Below are 23,613 nucleotides of genomic sequence, written 5' to 3' on the forward strand. Positions count from 1 at the left end.
GTTGCTCTGGGGTGATGCATGACAACCTTGATGCAAGGATAGTATCCCTGGTAGGGGTTTCTGCAGGTATAGAAATTGTACCTTTGATAATACTAGTGTGGTGAAAAACTACTACAGGTTCTTCTGGAGAGATATTTTGAAAATAAGGCAACAACTGATTCAGATTCTGAACAGCTACTTGGATATGATTCAGGATGGTACATTCTATGCCATCATACGTAATCTGGGTCAATATACAAATTATATCCTTCATCAAATCTCTTCTTGTACAATTGCTGTTGCTCAGCATTAAAACCACTAGGTTCTGCATCTGTGTCCACAGGCACATCATTGTATGTGCTAGAAATCTCAGTAGCAGGTGATCCTTCATCATTGCTGCAAGGTGGCCTGCCTTCCACTGCTGTATTACTGCTTCCTGATTGTAAGGATGGAACTTTTATAGCTGAAGAATTGAAAGGATATACTCCAGAAGACTTAAAACCCGCCATGATAATAGCAGGTACAACAGACTGCAACCAAGCCTTTGAAAAAAGTAAATTAAAAGTAAACTTGGTAATTACTCTACCGGGATTATGTTGGAGAAACTCATTGCATACTGTTCTCCATTGTGACTTTAATGGTGCAAATACTGTGCAATCCAAAGGCTGTGCCTTGTGTGTAATGTGCAGTGGCAAGCACAACATTATTATCTGTTTAGATCTTGCGAGGCGGACAACTTCAGGTTGGTGATGGGTACTACACCCATCTAACAGTAACAATAATGGTCGGGCACCTACTGCATGCTTGATAAAGTGGTCACTCACTCAAGACTCAAAAAAATCTATGTTTATCCACCTTTTATCACTGCAACCTGGAATTTCCCCACTTGTTCAAGCATGGGATACTTTCTTTGCATCAAACAACACTGTTGTTGGTAACACCTGTCCTGCATCACTCACACATGCAACAACTGTAATTTGATCTTTCCTCCCTGTAGATCTATATCGCACCTTCCTAGTCCTTGTCTTTGTAACAACATTTGGTGCCTTTGGGTCTATAGGGATGCCAGTTTCATCAATGTTGTAGATCTGAGCAGGTGAATTTAACGTTCTACTATGTATGTTCATAACTTCAAACCTAACCTAGTCTTTCCATAACCAACAGCAGCAGAATCTTTCAGAAACTCAGCCAACTCCTTCTCTTCCTCATTATTTAAGTACTGTTTTGGCCCTGACTTAGTGACTCTATCCCTAAGTCTGTCTTTCAGTGTTGTTTTAGGAACCACAAATTGAAGAGTGTTGCCACAAGAAGCACTCAAATGAAGGTATTTCAGTATCCTTGCCGTTCCACATGCTCACAATTATTGTTTGTTTGTAATGTTATTATAACAGGTGAACCTGCACATATCACATCATAAGAAAGAGTGGTACCTGAGTTAGTGTCTTCCACTGAATGTGCTCCAACTATCCTGACCAGAAAGTGAAGTGGCCATTACACTTTACTTTCAGCTATACTCAGCCTGTTATACAGTGCTACAAATGAAGAACAGTAGAAGTGCCTCTGTAATCAATCCAGTCAGTGCAAAAAAATATAGATGATTCATGCACCACAATTACCAATTAACTGATGTGGCCATTATGCTTTGCTTTCAGCTATGTTCAGCTCATTACACAATGTTACAAGCAAAGAACAGTAGGAGAAGCGCCTCTGCAATCACTCCAGTCTACATGGAAAATATGGATGATTCCTGTTACAAGCATAGAGAAGCCATCCTCCTACTAAAATCAACACCTTGGCTGTAATGGTACACAAAGGAGGACAAAGTGAAGTCCATGATGTGTGCATTGTACGTACTGCAGTATGCCAAACGACACCTGTGAGGCTGAAGAGATATCAAACAATGAAAAAGTCAAGCCTGTATATATCCTTAGCCGTTATCGAGTTATGGTTTTCTCAATGAATTTAGTTAGTTAATTAGTCAGTCAGTCAATCAGTCAGTCAGTCAGTCAGTCAGTCAGTCAGTCAGTCAGTCAGTCAGTCAGTCAGTCAGTCAGGTAGTAAAAAATGCCATTAAATATTAAAATTCATATCAACATTTTTGAAGCACTTCAGGTCATACTGAGGGTACTTTTGGACTTGGTTATACCTAAACATTACTTCCAAAGTGTCATGAAGGTATTTTGAGGCTGGTTTTAGGGTGATATTTTTGGCCACAAAAGCCCAAACCTTCATGATCCATAATATATAATACTACTGTACTCTATGATACCATTATAGCCAAATAGCATTTTAATAATTGCATATATAGACCATGACACACCGCTTGATGTATTGTATATATAGCAATTAAGAGTACACATATCTAAACATCTTATTACTGATTCCCAACATGGCTTTCGCCATAAACGCTCAACTGTCATTCTTTTACTTCAGCAACTAATGACTGGGCATTTTTCCTTGAAGGATGGAACTCAGTTCACTGTGTATTGTTGGAGGCATTTGACTCAGTTCCACATTGTCACCCATGTTTAAGCTTGGATGTCTTGGTATCTAGAGAAATCTACTCTGTTGATTTAACTCATTTCTAACTAATCACTATCAAGGAGTTGTTAATGGTAGCTTCTCAGAATGGCTTCCTGTTTGTTCAGGTGTCCCTCAAGGCTCTGCTCTTGGGCCCCTGTTACTTTTACTTTATATTGTTGAAATCCACCAATTATTTCTAATAGTACTGTTAAGTTATTTGCTAATGACATTGCCGTATACAAGCAAATTGTTACAACTCGTGATGAAGCCTTACTTCAAGAAGACTTGACCAAAATTTATCAATGGTCACAGTTATAGCAACTCAAATTGAATCTTTTAAGCGATCTCCACCGACTTGTAAATACCATCTTTATGACCAACCAATTCCATCTAAATCAGTAGTTTGATACAGTGTACTTGGGGATTAATTCTCATTAATGGAGTGATCATGTTAAACACATATCAGCAATAGCCTCCCACTCTCTCAACTTTTTAAGACACACTCTTTTTGCAAGTCCACCTACTGTTAAAGCTGCAATTGCCTTGTTAGGCCCTTATTGGAATACGCTGCTAATGTATGGTATTTATATTCTGCCAGAGACACTGCTCAACTGGAAGCAATTTAGCAAAAGGCCTGCACACTGGGTGTGTGGTAGCAAATTTAATCCTCATACCTGTAACTGGTCCAAATCTTCCACCTCTTGTTTATAGGACTTAAGATGATGGCCTACATATCTGTCGGTCGTACCTTGCTATAGCTCAAGTACATGACATTCTACACTGGGGCACAATTTGTTATCATATCTTGTACAGGGTGTGTGTTGAATATAGAAACTTAACACTCACAAAAAGCAAAGTCTACAAACGTGCTCCCTTTACAGAGACATACATAAAAGAACAAGCACAAAAACAACCATAAATAAACTTACAACAGAATATGACACACAAAAATATCTATACAAGAACAAGACAAAATAAATGAGGTCAGTTAGTTAAACAGAATACGATGAAGTACGAACCAGAAAGAAGCTGATTTTAAAAATTTCTGCAGGTAGTAAGTTCCAAAGGAATGGAGAATTTATACAATTGTTAGAGAACTTAAAATGTGAATTAAATGGGATAGAGACCCTGTTATGTACAACAATTGTGACCGGATTTGCGAAAGGTACCATTTCCACACATTTTACATACCAGCAAACAAAATGATGTAACACTTGGCTCCATACACTGATTAACTTACTCTTAGTATCAAACTGCAGCCAAATACTGTAGCTACACTCATGGAAAATTTCAGCCAATTATACGAAATGATCAAAAAGTTTAATCAAAGTTCAAAAAATGAGTCAAATTTTGTGTGTGAAAAAGGTACCCTTTTGCAAATCCAGTCACAATTATTGTGGTACCCAAACATGGGTACTATCTCTTGAGTAGGAAGCTTAGCAATCCTCTGATCTGGAGTGGCAAAGACTAATGGCCACTTTTTAAAAAATTCTGGAACACAATAGCATATCTATAGCCATTAGCTATTCGTGGCAATTCATCAATATCTGCTCCAATAATCTGGTCCACAGGGGTAGACTACATTTTGAGATTTTGGTCCATCACCTTGCATGTTGCTCTGGCAGGTTTGGTGAGTCTAATATGGCTTTAATAGCAGCATTGTGTGTTATGATGGTCACAGTTTGTCTTAGCAGTTTCCCATAGTGCTGCTAGCATTTCCAATTTGGCTATAAAATAATTGAATTCAGCAGCATGCAGAGACAGAGCAGGCGACTGGATGTATTTTCTTATCTTCTTGATACAGTGATAGTATTGCTCCCAAACCCTGCTTGCAAGTGTCAGTTTCTAGTGTAAAATCCTTGTTCAAATCAGGACAGACTAGTACAGGTGCTGTTATTGACTGACTTCACAAACATTCAAATACTATACTTCACTATCAGCAGTCCAATTAAACATTGCTCATTTTATAGTGGATGAGCAATCATAGTGTAATCCTTGATATAACACTGATAGTGGGATGTACAGTAAGTACCAAGAACTGTTGTAAAAATCTCAAATTATCAGGTGTAGGGAAGCACTTTAGAGCATCCAGATTCCTGTAGTTTAATTCAGCTTGTGTGACCAGATGACCCAAATAATTATTCTACTTCTTCACAAACAAACTTGCTTTTGTGTGTATTGAGGTTCAAGCCTGCATCAAACACAGTTCTCAAGTGAATAACATTGAAATGACTCTGAAAAAATTATCACAACATCTGAATAATCAGATTCAATTTTTTTTTTTACTATAACCAGACTATAATCCATATAACACTCTCAGCATACAATGTTGGAACACTGCAAGTCCATTCATCACCCCATAAGCATCACATTTAAACTGGTATAATTGTTGGGTGATAAATTCAGTCCTGCTAATAACCAGTCGCGAGATGTAAAGTTATAAATACTGGGATCTTAAGAGATGATTAACCCTTGTTAAAGGGAATACATCTGGGTTGGTTATAAAATTTGGTACACAAAAAAATTGGAGTGTTCCATCCCTTTTTAAAAACAGGACTTGGCTATGGACTCTAAGATGGTTTTGTCACCCTAATTGTTAGCATCTTCTCCAATTTGTCAGCCGCTTCCTTTCTAACAGCGAAGGGTACTCTCCTAACAGGTTGCTTCCTTGGGGGCTCAGAGGAAATGGAACACTCAACTGCCACTGTGGATCATAATCTAGAAGAATAAACAATATAACCCACTTTTTCTACTCTTGGGAAGACGAACTGCAAAGGAACTACAGAAACATCTGCCTAGAAGCCTTGTGAAGAAACTTACAATGGAAAGGACAACATCTCACAAGTGTTTCTAATCAAAACTATATGCATATCAGCTATTACTTCTGCAACAGTGTCTGTACAAACTTCACATGCACAGGGTACAGTGCTTTTAAAGCATTATATTTATTTGAACGTTCTTTACAAATTCTAGAGTCTCTTGTTAGGACCAATCCCACCTCTGTCTTCTTGCTTCCTGCCTGTGGAAAAATGTTTCCTCCACTTGTACCAAAAGCTGAAGCAGTCAAACTTCTATGTGAAGCTTGCACATCAAGGTGATAGTCAACTATAACCAACCTATGACATACCTGTACTGCATCGGATAACTGCAGTTGGTCAGGTGCTACTAACTTAATGTACAAAGTACCATACAATATTTTCTTGGTGGGGTCTATTCTACGGAAAGGAACGGAACGTAATGATGGACTAAACGACGGAATGGAATGCTTTCTTAAATTGACGTTTGCAGCTTACCATTGCTGTAGAAGTTCTTGGTGACACCTCCAGCAGGTAATTAAACGTACCCCAAGAAAGATAGAAACAATTTAAGGATCGATTGTGGGTTCTTGTTGCTTGTCATTAGTAACGAAGTACTAAGCTGACTCAGTGTGTTCATTTTGAGATGTATCAAGTAGGGAACTTAATGCATGACTTGTTTTTACTAGTATGAGAGTTGTTTTTTTGCTTACTTTGACTTTAGAATGCACAGTCTGGGAGCTACACTACACCATAGGAAATAAGTATGGTGACAAACTGAATCAACTCAGTCTAAGCAGGAATTTTGTGCAGTGTGTGACATTCAGATACCACAAGGAAGCTATATTGTGTTAATATCAATGATTCATTAACAGTGCAGTGGACTAATGCCAGCCGCTATCTCATGGTTGAATCCAGGATTGGAATGCTTTCTGAATCAAAACTTGCAGTTTGGCTATCATCACTGGTATTGCATTTTATTAGTGAAACCTCCTGGAAAATGGAATAGGATAGTAATAAAATATTAATAGCTGTCTCATGCAGTGATTATTCTCCTACCTGATAAATCAAGCAGGTCCATTCAATTCATTTATATTGCATGACCAAGGCAAGTTTTGTTACTGAAATACAGAAGCTGATTGGTATCAATTGTTTCTGCTGATCTTGACAATATAAAAGACCACTCAATTTCTTCAGTTTCAGAACATAGTGTCCACAGAGAAATTAACTAGAAAGTTATGGTGACAAGAAAAGGCATGACTTCTGATTCAGTGTAATAAACAGAGTAATTAAATGGTTGATTGAGGAGGCATCACTTATGGAATGTTCAGACGACCAGTGATGAAATGCATGGATTCATCAAATTTTGGTTGTGGTTGGAGACATTAAATATCCTAAAGCAAACTGACTGGTTATACAGTAATTTACTTTCTTTTTATTTTCTCAATTTTGAGCCTGTAGCTATACAAGTAATTAAATTTTTCTCAGTCAATAGAAATCGTAGCATAAGATGGGAGAGAAAATATATTTTTGTTTACCTATACTGTACAACTTCAAAGGAAAATGAAGAAAGCATACAGAAAAATCAATAAAATTATAATAGTACAATTACAATAAGGTGAATTATATAGATTTAAATACTTGATATGAATTAGTGCCTTTAGATAAATTGTTCCAAAGCAAAATCATAAATGGAAAAAACAAAGACTGGTGAGGTCTTGATTGATGACAGTGGTTGGGGATTAAAAGGGTGGTAATTTCTTGTTCTTGAATATGTTGCGAAGTGGAGGTACAGTTAATCATTATCAAAATGGGATATCAATTTCATTGTGAATAATTTGTATAGTAAATAATCAAGCATTATACTGTATTCATTTGCCCTCCACTTAAATATGCCACAATATTGGCAGTCTACCTTGATATCTCAACTATCCAACACAGAGCAGCCTGCTTTGTAACAAACACATGTGATCCCACTGTAATTTCATGGACCAGCTGGACTGGGAATCACTTGAAAGTAGACGAACGAATTTAACCTGTCTTGTATGAAGTGAAGTATGTGAAATGTTACACCTAGAATTCTTAGGTGGTATGTGATTAATGTGAGCATTCTATTTCTGGTCTGACTAAATGCACTGAAATCACACATATATACATCTTAGTCCAAATCACATTTCCCTTGTGGATATGGGCATAATTTCACATGTATGGAAGGTATAATTGAAATCTGGTTGATCTTGGAGTTTTGGCATTTAGCCTGATTCATGGCTATGGCAGTCAGACTCATCCTTGAATTTGTGCAACAGAAAAATCAGCTCAATACTGAATACTGTATGTCTGGCATCAGTCCACTGCACCAGCTGTTAATAACTCCATACATGCACTTTAATAATGTTTGCAGAATATATAGCCTCCTTGCGGTGTCTGCCAAAACATTTGCTCCTCACACACTGCACAAAATTTGTCAAGTTTTAATTCAGCTAGCTCTTTCCTGTCACCAGTGTCTTCCTGCTTGCTTTATTTTTATTATTATTATTATTATTATTAACACTTTACAGTGACCAGCACTGAAGGTCTACAACAACATGTGCTGCAGCCTTAGGATTACCTAACCTAGTTTCAAGGACTTAGACTTAATGACTTATACAGTAGCTGGAAAGGTGTAACAGAAAAGGGGCCAAAGTAAGGAAAAAAATCCCTCCAACTCCAGGAATCGAACTGCAGGTCACCCAATGTCTAGTCGGGGCCACACTCAGTCTTCTTCCAGGAGGGATGGATTTTCTTCCTTAATCCTAAGGTATTTATTAATCCTAAGGTATTTAGTATAGCTGCATTCAGTATAACTTGAAAAGCCAGCCCCGTTTGTTTTTCTAAAGTCAAAATAAGCAAAACAGCTCACATACTAGTAAGAACAAGTGTCCTTCTTGATATATCCATAGATAAACCATGGATGAACATCACTGAGACAGCTGATCACACAATTAGTACTTCGTTACAAATGACAACCAACAAGAACCCACAATCGATCCTTTGATTATTTTTATCTTATATTAATTTTAATCACCCGCTGGACTCGGCTGGAGGTGCCACTGATAACTTGTAAGGGCAGTTTCAGCAATGGTAAGTTGCAAGCTTCCATTTGAGAAAGCATTCCGTTCCGTGGTTTAGTCCATCATTCTGTTTCGTTCTGTAGAATAGACCCCACCTGTTTTCTTACCAAAAGTAATATTCTCATCTATATCTCCTTCTAAGTTTATGGGCTTTGAATCATAGGTGCATACTTTTGTTTATCAAGTCTGACCTTACTGGACTTCAACCCAGCTGATGAATATAATGTGATAAAATCACAACAGATAATTGTTATGTCTGATCCTGTGTATATCAAACTAGTACCATGTTTTTCAGGTTTCTGGCGAAAATCAAATCATTAACGTGATCAAACACGTGATCCGTGCTTCGAACTAGCAAGGCTTACATAACTTGCAGCATACTAGCAATACTTGAACGTGTACAATGATCGGCAAAAGGTGCGAATATTCACTTTAAATGCCTTGCAAGTTCGAGATATTTGAATTACAACTCATGTGTTTGATCACGTTTATGCTTTGATTTTCGCAAGAAACCTGAAAAACACGGTAACTGGTACTCCCTCAACTTTGACTTCAACACAACACAAATCTGTGCCACCTTCCACATAGGATCTGGTCCATATCATCTTGTTATCTTTTGGAGTGTTTCTGTTTTTTGTATCTTAGCCAAAAGTTTGACATTGTGTATTTTCTATTGAGCTGAACATCCCAGCTGACTGTCATTGGGTTATTGGTTGTAGTGTATCTGTTCCCAATTTCACAACTGATATAAATGTGACCGCGGATCTGTGAAAAAAGGACATAATCACACAAGCCTAAATTATAGCATAAAGCATTGAATACACTGGGCGAAATACTTGCGTATTATTGAAAAATTCCGTAAAATTTTAAATCCCTCTTTCTTAGTGAAGGAAGGGACTAACAATACAAACCTGGATAACAACATATTCGCCTGCTCAAGAGGAGTCGGAATATCTTTGTTTTGTTGCAGTAGACCCGAGGATACGTAAGTTACGAGCGTTTGTTTACGTCATGCGAAGTGATCGTTTTTTTTAATCGATTTTCTTCACGAATTTCACCTTTGTATGCAGTGAAGAAGGGAAGTATAGGAAAAACTTACCCAGTAATTGATTCCCCTGTTCATGGCAAACACTATGGTGAAAATTTTAGCTCCGTTACCTCAATCTGTTGGTAAGTTAAAACCGTTTTTGTAAGCGCTTGTAATTTATCTTCTCTATACTTGCTGTACAAATTGATTTTTCTGTTGTTGCTACTTTGTAGGGCTGTAACTCCCACAGTTATTGCCATATGAAGCTGAAACTTTGCCAGTGGGTACACTTGGCTAAGTAGATTATAAATATTTAATAAACAGGAATTCGAAAAAAAAAAGCGATTATGTCCTGTTTTTGCAGATCTGGTCACAAATATCCAGCTCTCTGAGTTGTTTGTCAAACTTGCTTGCTTCAAGCCTCCAACTATTTGATTGAAGAAATGGGGTAGCACTAACTCTTGTAATACCTGTATGTTTGTCTATTTGCATCTACATGGTCAGTCTTCCAATTTAACTACTGTATACGTAGTTCTATTTCCATCTGTTGTAGTCTATCTTATAAATGTTTCATTTTCATCTCCTTCTCAAGCATCAGGTTATGGTGAGCTAAATTCTGTTGGCAGTTTGTTTGCCAAAGTTCTTTATTTCTATCCCTTGCCATTTTCACCACCTGCATACTTGAGATCTTGTACCTGTGGACATGATAACTGTTCTTGGAGGGCTTCATTCTTAGTAGTCAATTCTGTCCATCTCTAGGATTCTAAAAGATGCTCCTGCTGTGCTGATAGTTCTTTCTTCAAATGTGCCACCTCCTTCAGCCGTGTGTTTGCCAACTCAGTGTTCATAAAGCTCAGAACTTACTCCAAATGTTTTCTACTTGCTTTTCCCTGTGAAATATGGTCATCTAATTCATTTAAAGCCTTACTGTCTTGATCTGGCATTGTCCTAGATGAACCTGTCACCAAAGTTGAAACTAATAGTTCTCTCTCTGGAGCTGGTTATGATGTTCTGTATTGCACAATATAACTGTAAGAAATATTTCATTGAAATCTTACAAAGATAGTTCACAGCAAAAATAGTGTTCCAATACTACATATTCTAACCCTGTCTTTATTCAGTATTGGAACAACTATTTTATAAAACTCCCTATAACGAGACAAAACGAAACTCAAATCTACAAATGACTCTAATGTTATTCACTATTCAGTGCTGTGGTCTATTTTTGTTTGAGCCAAGGTAGAATTTGTGGACTATTAGTTCCAACAACAAAACATAGACGAATAAATACAGTCAGTATTTGTGTATGAAATATGTTGTGGTTGTTCCCCTTCCTCAGTCTGTGTGGCCACTACTTGGACATCAGAGGGGTAATGGTTACTCTCAGTAAGTATTACACTTATTGTTACTATTATATCATTGCTTAAAATTGAAGGCAAATCCAATTCCTGCATTAGGAAAAGCTTAAGTCTCTTAGAACTGAGAGGAAAGTTTACTGTTGTATACTAAACATCTATCCTGCTCACAGGCAAGAATGCTATCTATAGAAACAAAGTCTATTGCTCTTTAGAGTACTACCTCTTAACTACATTGTCTCTCACCTAGCCTCACTTCTCTATAAGTGGCACACTCAGTCAAGGCCCCAAACTTCTTCATAACTTTCTTTTCCATCCATAACTTTTTTACCCAAAGGGAACTTTAGAGGATTTTGGATGTGTTAATCTCCAGAAAATTCTGCATCTATTAATTTCATCTTACTTCCAGGTATGGCCATTTTTTTACCTTCAATAACTGGACTAATAAACAATGGGTAAAATACTTGCATGTTTCAAATAAAAATTCTGTAATTTTTTACATACATTTTTCTTTGTGATGAAAGGATCTAACTATAAAAATTGGATATCAATGTATTCATCTAATCAAGAAAAGTTCTAAAATCTTTGTTTCATTGTAGTAGACCAATGGATACATGAATTATTGACATTTGTTTGCATCACATCAAAGCAATCATATGCAATTTATCTTTCTCCACTGATTTCGTCTCTGTATGCAGTGAAGAAAGGTTATATGTGACTGGGCCTGCAAAAATAAGGCATGTGGGCACATAAAAATTGCCTACTTTTTCAAACTTTGATTCGTCATAACTTTGTATTCCATTACTGCTTGGCCATGAAATTTTCAGCATGTATTAAAGATTTAGTTGACTTTAAAGTACAAGTTACAGGATAAAATATTTCATTCCAGTACTGAGATATGAGATGTTACATGTTGAGGTGTATTTTTGCCCACATTCCCTATTTTAGCAGGCCCGGTCACATATAATAAAAACCTACCCAGCAATGAATTCCCTTCTCCATGGCAAACATGATAGTGCATGTTGTAACTCTGTATATCTTTGTATGAATAAGTTGCAACCATTTTTGTAAGTGCCTGTAATTTGATTTCTCTATGCTTTCTGTACAAATTAATCTTTCTGTTGTTGCTACTTGTAACTCCAAATTTTATTCGCATATGAGGTCAAAACTTCACTAGAGCATATTTTTGGCTATGTAGAGTATAAGTAAAAATGTACCATTAAGGGTGCTCTGTACAGATCATGTACGGCTCCCATGAAACTACTATAACTCACAAATGGTTTGGGAAAATATACTGTACTTTCGTACTGGATATAAGCTAACACTAGAGCACACTTTAGTCCAAACCCAACTGCTAAATTGCTGTAGAATGTGAGTTATAATTTTTCCCTTTAAACTAGAACTAGTCTTACAGTTTACACACTAGAGCCTTGATACTTTCATGATACACTATACAAAACAGTACAAACTATTGTGTGTTTTTATTTTTGTCTTTTAGCTTCTCAATCATTAGATACTCAACTTCCGGTTTGACACTGCCACCAATCTTTCCTTTCACTTCCATGCTATTTGTCACCCGAAGTTGCTATCAAAAACTGCAAGCGCTCTTTTTTTAGCAAAATTACTACAGTAACTCATCCAAAATTTTCTTGCCTTTTGGGTAGGGATGCGGCGATTATGCCGGCATAATTTCGGGCATAATAGGTATGTGTGGAAATCAGGAATTATGCTAGCATTTTGAGATGATTATAAAGCTTTAACAGCAGGAAAATCTACAGATTGCACAATTCCGTTAAAAAAGATCGAGATACTCTAATAGAGCAGTCAGAAACTCTAATAGAACAGTCACCGACTATTATTTACTCTAATAAAGCAGTCACATTGATGAAATACTTTCATACAGTAACCAGCTAAAGAATTCAAAGCTTAAATATCAACGAAAATGGTATGATACAGCAATAAACTGGCATTATCAACCAATTATGGTGGCATAATTTTGGGAATAATGGGTAATTCTCAAAAGCATAATAGGTGATTTTTTGAGCACTGCTCAAGAGCATAATGCTCAATTTTTGGAGCATAATAGCCTCATGCCTACTTTTGGGTGAAAAATGACAGGCTAGTTATATTTTAAACATAAGGATGTAGAATAGCAAGGGGTATGCTTGTTGCCTAACACACAGGTGCTAAAAATTCAGTAATAAGCTACAGACTAATTAATGACCATAATATTTCCATCAATGTAAAAGATAACTTGTTTCACCATGTGATTGTGGAAGCCTTACATAAGTTGTACAGCGCACCCTTAAGCCAGATTTTTGCCAGATCTGGTCACAAATAGTCCGGCAAACGTAGCAGAATTTTGCTTAACCAGTCACATATGTAATTGTGTTGTATTATGCAGTACCAGCCACAAGCATGCAATAATGACTTACAGGTATTTAGAATTGCAGGTACTATACATATAAAGCGGTGTTAACAAAGCTTGATTGTTTAAAATTTGAATTTAGAAGAGTACTCCTGCAGGTGTGCTGATATGTAACACCATGTATTAAATGGGCAGTTTCAATTGTTATTGAGCTAATAATAGCTTCATGCAGAGATTAAAGTTAGTCGAACATGGCTATTAGTACAAAAAAATCATGGCTATTGCAACCGCTTTGAAAATGAAAATGTAAATTCCAGTGTGCTAGGAATTATCAATCACCATACTGTATCAAGACACACGGTAGTGTGTCGTGCGGCCCAAGAAGCCGGCGCGCCACACCCGTGAGTATATTGACAGGAAGAACGAAAATGTCATTTTCACACCTTTGTATCTCAGTGATTACTTATCCGATTGGAACCAAACTTGCTACACAGTTGTCCGCCAGCCAGGGGAGTCTAGATTCCAAATTTGAAGGAAATCGCTCCAGCCATTTCCGAGATGCGAGCTGCCAAAGTTTCGTTTTTTTTCTTCGTTTTTTTCTTCTTCTTTGTCTTTTCGCACACTTGCAAAAATTGCTATAACAAGCAAACGCGTACTCCGATCGCCATGAAATTTGGCACACAGAAAGGGAGTCCAACGGCGAATCCTAGCATCAGATTTGGTACAAATCCCATGAATGGTTCAGGAATTATGACCGATTATTCGCGTAAAACAAGATCGATTTGTTGTCACGCCTACATGGTAAACCGCTTCATGGAATGAGTTGAAAATTGCTATGTAGATGGAGTAACCATCGTAGGAGTGCCTTTTGGTGGTTTGAAAGGAATCGAGATAAAGACCATGAAGATATGACACAAAACCCAACCTGTGTCACAATTACGCGATCGATTTTTATAAATAAAACAGTATTAGTTTTCACGCCTACTAGGCAAACCGCTTAGAGCAATGAGCTGAAAATCGGTGTATAGCTGGAATAATCTTCATAGAAAGTCCTTGCAGTAGTACAGAAGAATCGAATTACAAACCACTGAATTAGGCCCCTATTTGGTGATTATTAGTTTCTCATCCACCGCCCGCATCCTTCTTAAGCTACCGCATGGTAAGCCATTATTTTACTCTGTGCATGTTCAGAAGAACACGTGATACCAAACTGTTCCAATTTTTTTTGTTGATGAACGCTACAATGCGCTATATATCGCCAGGAGAACTATTGTTTCCTTAGCAAATTGCTGCAGTGCCAGTTGCAATCGTATTCTATCGACTTCATCAAAGCAGGCTTTCAGTTTACTGTCGAAAACAGTTGGCGATCACGAAAAGTAGAATCAGCTGGTGAAGGAAATGTTTGTAATCAGAAAGAAAGACAATTTGGACAAGGTCTGTACATCAGTGTGTTAATATTATAAAATAATGGTATAATGGTAATACCCTCCCGCCCGCATCATAATAATTAGAAAGGCTGGATGAGAAACTAATAATCACCAAATAGGGGCCTTATGATTCTAAAGCCAACTCCGTGTAGCAAATGCGAGATCGAGATACTCTAATAGAACAGTCACCCTAATAGAGCATTCGGCTAATTTATTTACTCCATTATAGAATTTTATTACATCACAAGTTATTCTGTAGGGAGTTCAAACAGTTAATCTTATAGACAGTTCAGCAAGAAGCAAGTCACCATGTGGAGAGTTAAGCAAATATATCACTATAGAGATTCAGAACATTACAAGTCACACTGAAGAAAGTTCAGCTATAAACAAGTCATGCACCCTGTAGAGAATTCAGCTAGAATTAAGTCACTCTCTAGAGAATTCAGCTACACAGAATTCAGCTACACACAAGTCACTGTGGAGAGAGTTCAGCTACAAACAAATTACCCTGCAGAGAGATCAGCTACAAATAAAACACTTTGCAGATTGTTCAGCTACAACAAATCAGCCTTTAGAGTAATCAGCAATGAACAAATCAACACAAATCTACCTGTAGAAAGATAAGCTAGAAACAAATCACCCTGTAGAGAGTTCAGCTACAAAAAATCACCCTGTAGAGACATCAACTAGAAACTAGACACAATGTAAGGAGTTCAGCTACAAGCAATCACCTTGTAGAGAGTTCAGCTAAAACAAATCAACCTGCAGAGAGATCAGCTACAAACAAACTACCCTGTAGAGAGATCTTCTATAAACAAATCAACCTGCAGAGAGATCAGCTACACACAAATCAACTTGTAGAGAGATCAGCTATAAAAAAATCACCCTGTGGAGACATCAGCTAGAAACTAGACACAATGTAAGGAGTTCAGCTACAAGCAATCACCCTGTAGATAGTTCAGCTAAAACAAATCAACATGCAGAGAGATCAGCTACAAACAAATCACCTTATAGAGAGTTCAACTACAAACAAATTACCCTGTAGAGAGATCAGCTAGAAACTAGACACAATGTAAGGAGTTCAGCTACAAGCAAATCACCCTGTAGAGAGTTCAGCTAAAACAAATCAACCTGCAGAGAGATCAGCTACACAAATCAACTTGTAGAGAGATCAGCTACAAACAAATCACCCTGTAGAGAGATCAGCTAGAAACTAGACACAATGTAAGGAGTTCAGCTACAAGCAAATCACCCTGTAAAGAGTTCAGCTACAAAAAAAACCAACAGGTAGAGCGATCAGCTAGAAACAAATCACCCTGAAGAGAGGTCAGCTACAAAAAATCACCCTGTAGAGATATCAGCTAGAAACAAATCACCCTGAATAGAGGTCAGCTACAAAAAATCATCTTGTAGATAGATCAACTACAAACAAAACAGTTTGCAGAGAGTTCAGCTACAAACAAATCAACCTTTAGAGCGATCAGCAACAAACAAATCAACCTGTAGAGAGATCATCTAGAAACAAATCAACCTGCAGAGAGATCAGCTACAAACAAATCAGCTTGTAGAGAGATCAGTTACACAAAAATCAACCTGTAGAGAGATCAGCTACAAACAAATCACCTTATAGATAGTTCAGCTACAAACAAATTACCTTGTAGAGAGATCGGCTACAAGCAAATCACCCTGCAGAGAGATCAGCTACACACAAATCAACTTGTATAGAGATCGGCTACAAACAAATCACCCTGTAGAGAGATCAGCTACAAACTAGACACAATGTAAGGAGTTCAGCTACAAGCAAATTACCCTGTAGAGAGTTCATCTACAAACAAATCAACCTGTAAAGCAATCAGCTAGAAACAAATCACCCTGAAGAGAGGTCAGCTACAAAAAATCATCCTGTAGAGAGAACCAAATCACCCCGAAGAGAGGTCAGCTACAAACAAAACACTTTGCAGAGAGTTCAACTACAAACAAATCAACTTTTAGAGTGATCAGCAACAAACAAATCAACTTGTAGAGAGATCAGCTACAAACAAATCACCCTGCAGAGGGATCAACTACAAACAAATCAGCTTGTAGAGAGACCAGTTACACACAAATCAACCTGTAGAGAGATAAGCTAGAAACAAATTACCCTGCAGAGAGTTCAGTTACAAGCAAAACACTCTGTAGAGAGTTTAGCAACAAAGAAACCACCATGTAGAGAGTTCAGCTGCAAACAAATCACCTTATAGAGAGTTCAGCTACAAACAAATTACCCTATAGAGAGATCGGCTGCAAACAAATCAACCTGTAGAGAGATCAGCTAGAACAAATCAACCTGCAGTGAGATCAGCTACAAACAAATCACCTTATAGACAGTTCAGCTACAAACAAATTACACTGTAGAGAGTTCGGCTACAAATTAATCAACCTGCAGAGAGATCAGCTACACACAAATCAACTTGTAGAGAGATCAGCTACAAACAAATCACCCTGTAGAGAGATCAGCTAGAAACTAGACACAATGCAAGGAGTTCAGCTACAAGCAATCACCTGTAGAGAGTTCAGCTAAAACAAATCAACCTGCAGAGAGATCAGCTACAAACAAATCACCTTATAGACAGTTCAGCTACAAACAAATTACACTGTAGAGAGATCGGCTACAAATTAATCAACCTGCAGAGAGATCAGCTACACTCAAATCAACTTGTAGAGAGATTAGCTACAAACAAATCACCCTGTAGATAGATCAGCTAGAAACTAGACACAATGTAAGCAGTTCAGCTACAAGCAAATCACCCTTTAGTGAGTTCAGCTACAAACAAATCAACCTGCAGTGAGATCACCTACAAAAAAGCACCTTGTACAGAGTTCAGTTACAAACAAATTACCCTGTAAAGAGATCGGCTACAAACAAATCAACCTGTAGAAAGATCAGCTACACACAAATCAACTTGTAGAGAGATCAGCTACAAACAAATCACCCTGTAGAGAGATCAGCTAGAAACTAGACACAATGTAAGGAGTTCAGCTACAAGTAAATCACCCTGTAGAGAGTTCAGCTAAAATAAATCAACCTGCAGAGAGATCAGCTACAAACAAATCAACTTATAGACAGTTCAGCTACAAACAAATCAACCTGCAGTGAGATCACCCACAAAAACGCACCTTGTACAGAGTTCAGTTACAAACAAATTACCCTGTAGAGAGATCAGGTAAAAGAATTCACCTTCTAGAGAGTTCAGCAACAAAGAAACCACCGTGTAGAGAGTTCAGCTGCAAACAAATCACCCAGTAGAAAGATCAGCTAGAAGAAGTCACTTTGTAAAGAGTTCAGCTACAAAGAAACCATCATGTACAGAGTTCAGCTACAAAGAAACCACCATGTAGAGTGTTTAGCTGCAAAAAATCACCTGTAGAGAGATCAGCTAGAAGAGGTCACCTTGTAGATAGTTCAGCTACAAATAAATCCCCCTGTAGAGGGATCAGCTAGAAGAAGTTACCTTGTAGAGAGTTCAGTTACAAAGAAACCATCATGTAGAGAATTCAGTTACAAACAAATCACTCTGTAGAGAGATCAGCTAGAAGAAGTTACCTTGTAGGTAGTTCAGCTACAAACAATTCACCCTGTAGAAAGATCAGCTAGAAGAAGTCACCTTGTAGAGTGTTCAGTTACAAAGAAACCATCATGTAGAGAGTTCAGCTGCAAACAAATCACCCTGTAGAGAGTTCAGCTACAAAAAAATCACCCTGTAGAGAGTTCAACTAGACGAAGTCACCTTATAGAGAGTTCAGCTACAAAGAAACCATCATGTAGAGAGTTCAACTACAAAGAAACCACCATGTAGAGAGTTTAGCTGCAAACAAACCACCCTGTAGAGAGACCAGCTAGAAGAGGTCACCTTGTAGAGAGCTCAGCTACAAAGAAACCATCCTGTATATAGTTCAGCTACATTTCAAGTCACCCAGTAGAGAGATCAGCTGCAAAAAAATATCCTGTGGGGAATAATGGGCATGTAATAAATATCTAATCAAAAACATCCAAGCTGTAAAAAAAGGTGCGGCCCCCAAAAAGGCCATGGTGAAAAAAGATGTGAAATCCAAGGTGGCGGCCAAGAATGGCTGTGATGGTAGGTTAATGGTAAAAATTTTAATAGCGACAATTCAGGTGAATTTGATGCCAAGACCAAGTGGCACAAAATTCACCTGAATTGTCGTTATTAAAATTTTTACCATTAACCTACCATCACAGCCATTCTTGGCTGCCACCTTGGATTTCACATCTTTTTTCACCATGGCCTTTTTGGGGGCCGCACCTTTTTATACAGCTTGGCTGTTTTTGATTAGATATCACTTCTTTTTGTATTTGTATACTGCAAAGCCAGCCTATGGCTGGCTTTGATGCTTTTTTTAACCCATGTGTTTTTTTTATTTACCACAGGAAGAAGAAAAGAACTTATAGAAGATTTTTAATACTTCAATTATTTTTGATTTTATTAGTAATTATACAAATTATATACATATATTTATTACATGCCCATTATTCCCCACAGGATATTTTTTAGCAGCTGATCTCTCTACTGGGTGACTTAAAATATAGCTGAACTATATACAGGATGGTTTCTTTGTAGCTGAACTCTCTACAAGATAAATTCTTCTAGCTGATTTCTCTACAGGGTGATTTGTTTCTAGCTGAACTCTCTACAGGTGATTTGTTTGCAGCTAAACTTTCTACATCCATGGTGGTTTCTTTGTAGCTGAACTCTCTACATGATGGTTTCTTTGTAGCTGAACTCTCTACAAGGTGACTTCTTCTAGCTGAACTTTCTACAGGGTGATTTCTTTGTAGCTGAACTCTCCACATGATGGTTTCTTTGTAGCTGAACTCTCTACAAGGTGACCTCTTCTAGCTGATCTCTCTACAGGGTGATTTGTTTCTAGCTGAACTCTCTACAGGTGATTTGTTTGCAGCTAAACTCACTACATGGTGCTTTCTTTGTATTGAACTCTCTACATGATGGTTTCTTTGTAGCTGAACTCTCTACAAAGTGACTTCTTCTAGCTGAACTCTCTACTGATGGTTTGTTTGCAGCTAAACTCTCTGCATCCATGGTGGTTTCTTTGTAGCTGAACTCTCTACATGATGGTTTCTTTGTAGCTGAACTCTCTACAAGGTGACTTCTTCTAGCTGAACTCTCTACAGGGTGATTTCTTTGTAGCTGAACTCTCCACCTGATGGTTTCTTTGTAGCTGAACTCTCTACAAGGTGACCTCTTCTAGCTGATCTCTCTACAGGGTGATTTTTTCTAGCTGAACTCTCTACAGGTGATTTGTTTGCAGCTAAACTCTCTACATGGTGCTTTCTTTGTAGCTGAACTCTCTACATGATGGTTTCTTTGTAGCTGAACTCTCTACAAGGTAACTTCTTCTAGCTGATCCCTCTACAGGGCGATTTGTTTGTTGTTGAATTCTCTACACGGTAATTTGTTTGAGGCTGAACTCTCTACATGGCAGTTTCTTTGTAGCTGAACTCTCTACAAGGTGACTTTTTCTAGCTGAACTCTATACAGAGTAATTTGTTTGCAGCTGAACTCTCTACATGATGGTTTCTTTGTAGTTGAACTCTCTATAAGGTGACCTCTTCTATAGCTGAACTCTTTACATGGTGTCTAGTTTCTAGCTGATCTCTCTATAGGGTGATTTGTTTGCAGCTGAAATCTCTACAGGGTGATTTGCTTGTAGCTGAACTCCTTACATTGTGTCTAGTTTCTAGCTGATCTCCACAGTGTGATTTGTTTGTAGCTGATCTCTCTACAAGTTAAGTTGCGCGTAGCTGATCTCTCTGCTGGTTGATTTGTTTGTAACTGATCTCTCTACAGGGCAATTTGTTTGTAGCTGAACTCTCTATAAGGTGATTTGATCTCTCTGCAGGTTGATTTGTTTGTAGCTGAACTCTCTAAAGGGTGATTTGCTTGTAGCTGAACTCCTTACATTGTGTCTAGTCTCTAGTTGATCTCTCTACAGGGTGATGTGTTTCTAGCTGATCTCTCTACAGGGTGATTTTTTTGTAGCTGACCTCTCTTCAGGGTGATTTGTTTCTAGCTGATCGCTCTACAGGTTGATTTGTTTGTAGCTGAAATCTCAACAGGGTGTATTGCTTGTAGCTGAACTCCTTACATTGTGTCTAGTTCCTAGATGATCTCTCTACAGGGTGATTTGTTTGTAGTTGATCTCTCTGCACATTGATTTTTTTTGTAGCTGAACTCTCTACAAGGTGATTTGTTTCTAGCTGATCTCTCTACAAGTTGATTTGTGTGTAGCTGATCTCTCTGCAAGTTGATTTGTTTGTAGTCGATCTCTCTACAGGGTATTTTTTTTGTAGCTGAACTGTCTATAAGGTGATATGTTTGTAGCTGATCTCTCTGCAGGTTGATTTGTTTTAGCTGAACTCTCTACAGGGTGATTTGTTTCTAGCTGATCTCTCTACAAGTTGATCTGTGTGTAGCTGATCTCTCTGCAAGTTGATTTGTTTGTAGTCGATCTCTCTGCAGGGTAATTTGTTTGTAGCTGAACTGTCTATAAGGTGATATGTTTGTAGCTGATCTCTTTGCAGGTTGATTCGTTTTAGCTGAACTCTCTACAGGGTGATTTGTTTCTAGCTTATCTCTCTACAGGTTGATTTGTGTGTAACTGATCTCTCTACAAGCTGATTTGTTTGTAGCTGATCTCTCTGCAGGTTGATTTGTTTCTAGCTGATCTCTCTACAAGTTGATTTGTTTGTTGCTGATCACTCTAAAGATTGATTTGTTTGTAGCTGAACTCTCTGCAAAGTGTTTTGTTTGTAGCTGATCTCTCTACAGGATAATTTGTTTGTAACTGAACTCTCTGCACAGTGATTTGTGTGTAGCTGAATTCTCTAGAGAGTGATTTAATTGCAGGTGAACTCTCTACAGGGTGCATGACTTGTTCATAGCTGAACTCTCTTCAGTGTGACTTGTAATGTTCTGAATCTCTACAGTGATATAATTGTAGCTTAATTCTCCACAGGGTGACTTGCTTCTTGCTGAACTGTCTATAAGATTAACTGTTTGCAGCTGAAGTCCCTACAGAATAACTTGTAATGTAATAGAATTCTATAATGGAGTAAATAAATTAGCTGAATGCTCTATTAGGGTGACTGTTCTATTAGAGTATCTCGATCTCGCATTTGCTACACAGAGTTGGCTTTCGAATCATAACTCAGTGGTTTGTAATCCAATTCTTCTATACTACTGCAAGGACTTTCTATGAAGATTATTCCAGCTATACACCGATTTTCAGCTCATTGCTCTTAGCGGTTTGCCTAGTAGGCGCAAAAACTAATACTTTTTTATTACTAAAAATCGATCGAGTAATTGTGACACAGGTTGGGTTTTGTGTCATATCTCCGTGGTCTTAATCTCGATTCCTTTCAAACCACCAAAAGGCACTCCTACGATGGTTACTCCATCTACATAGCAATTTTCAGCTCATTCCATGAAGCGGTTTACCCTGTAGGCGTGACAACAAATCGATCTTGTTTTACGCGAATAATCGGTCATAACGCCTGAACCATTGATCGGATTTGCACCAAATTTGATGCTAGGATGCGCCTTTGGACTCCCTTTCTGTGTGCCAAATATCAAGGCGATCGGAGCACGCGTTTGAGTTTTATAGCAATTTTTGCAAGTGTGCGAAAAGACAAAGAAGAAAAAAAAAAAAACCAAGAAAAGAAAACGAAAATTTGGCCGCTGATATCTCGGAAATGGCTTGAGTGATTTCCTTCAAATTTGGAATGTAGACTCCCCTAGCTGGCGGGAAACTCTGCAGCAAATTTGGTTTCAATCGGATAAGCTATCACCGAGATACAAAAGTGTGAAAATGACGTTTTCTTTCTTCCTGTCAATATACTCACGGTGTGGCGCGCCGGCTTCTTGGGCCGCACGACACACTATCGTGTGTCTTGATATGTATATAATTTGTATAATTACTAATAAAATCAAAGATAATTGAAGTATTACAAATCTTCTTTAAGTTCTTTTCTTCTTCCTGTGGTAAAGAAAAAAACACATGGGTTAAAAAAGCCCCAAAGCCAGCCATAGGCCGGCTTTGCAGTATACAAATACAAAAAGAAGTGATATCTAATCAAAAACAGCCAAGCTGTAAAAAAAAGGTGTGGCCCCCAAAAAGGCCATGGTGAAAAAAGATGTGAAATCCAGGGTGGCGGCCAAGAAATGGCTGTGATGGTAGGTTAATGGTTACATTTTAATAATGACAATTCAGGTGAATTTTGTACCACTTGGTCTTGGCACCAAATTCACCTGAATTGTTGTTATTAAAATTTAACCATTAACCTACCATCACAGCCATTTCTTGGCCGCCACCTTGGATTTCACATCTTTTTTCACCATGGCCTTTTTGGGGGCCGCACCTTTTTTTTAAAGCTTGGCATTTTTTGATTAGATATTTGGTAACATGAAGGTTTGGACTTTGCTCACCAAAAATATAACCCTAAAACAAGCCTCACAATATCTCCATGGTGCCTTGGCAGTATCGGTTAGATACAACCAAACCCAAAGGTGTCTTCAGTATGACCTTAAATGCTTCCAATAGGTTATATATACAAAAATTAAAACAATTAGTGGAATTTTTTACTGACTGGCTGACTGACTGACTGCATGAATTCCTTACTGACTGATGCATGACTCGATAATGGCAAAGGCTACAAACTTGATTTTTCACTACTCTACATCACTTCAGTCTGGTAGTGGGAATTGTCCCAGTTTTCGGCTGTGACTGAGTTGATGGTGGAGTTCCTTCTCATTATATGTTCTTCATTTGTAATGCTGTGTAATTGGTTGAACATTGCTGAAAATAAAGCTTAATGGCTACTGGAGTATTTTAGTATATAATTGATACACTGTAGTTGTGCATGCGTTCAAATAAAAACAATAATCCTGACACCATTCTTTTTTCTAATGAATTATGTGCATGCTCACCAGTCATAATAATGTTACAAATAA

The 23,613-nt window shown here is 37.8% G+C and overlaps 1 protein-coding gene across 1 annotated transcript in view; it reads left to right on the forward strand.

The window, feature by feature from the left end:
- Window positions 1-23,613, forward strand: part of LOC136246407 (uncharacterized) — a 110,210-nt gene that overhangs the window by 30,202 nt on the left and 56,395 nt on the right. The gene's annotated exons all lie outside the window — the stretch shown is intronic.

The sequence above is a fragment of the Dysidea avara genome, chromosome 2 (assembly GCF_963678975.1).
Source record: "Dysidea avara chromosome 2, odDysAvar1.4, whole genome shotgun sequence".
Lineage (NCBI taxonomy): Eukaryota > Metazoa > Porifera > Demospongiae > Dictyoceratida > Dysideidae > Dysidea > Dysidea avara.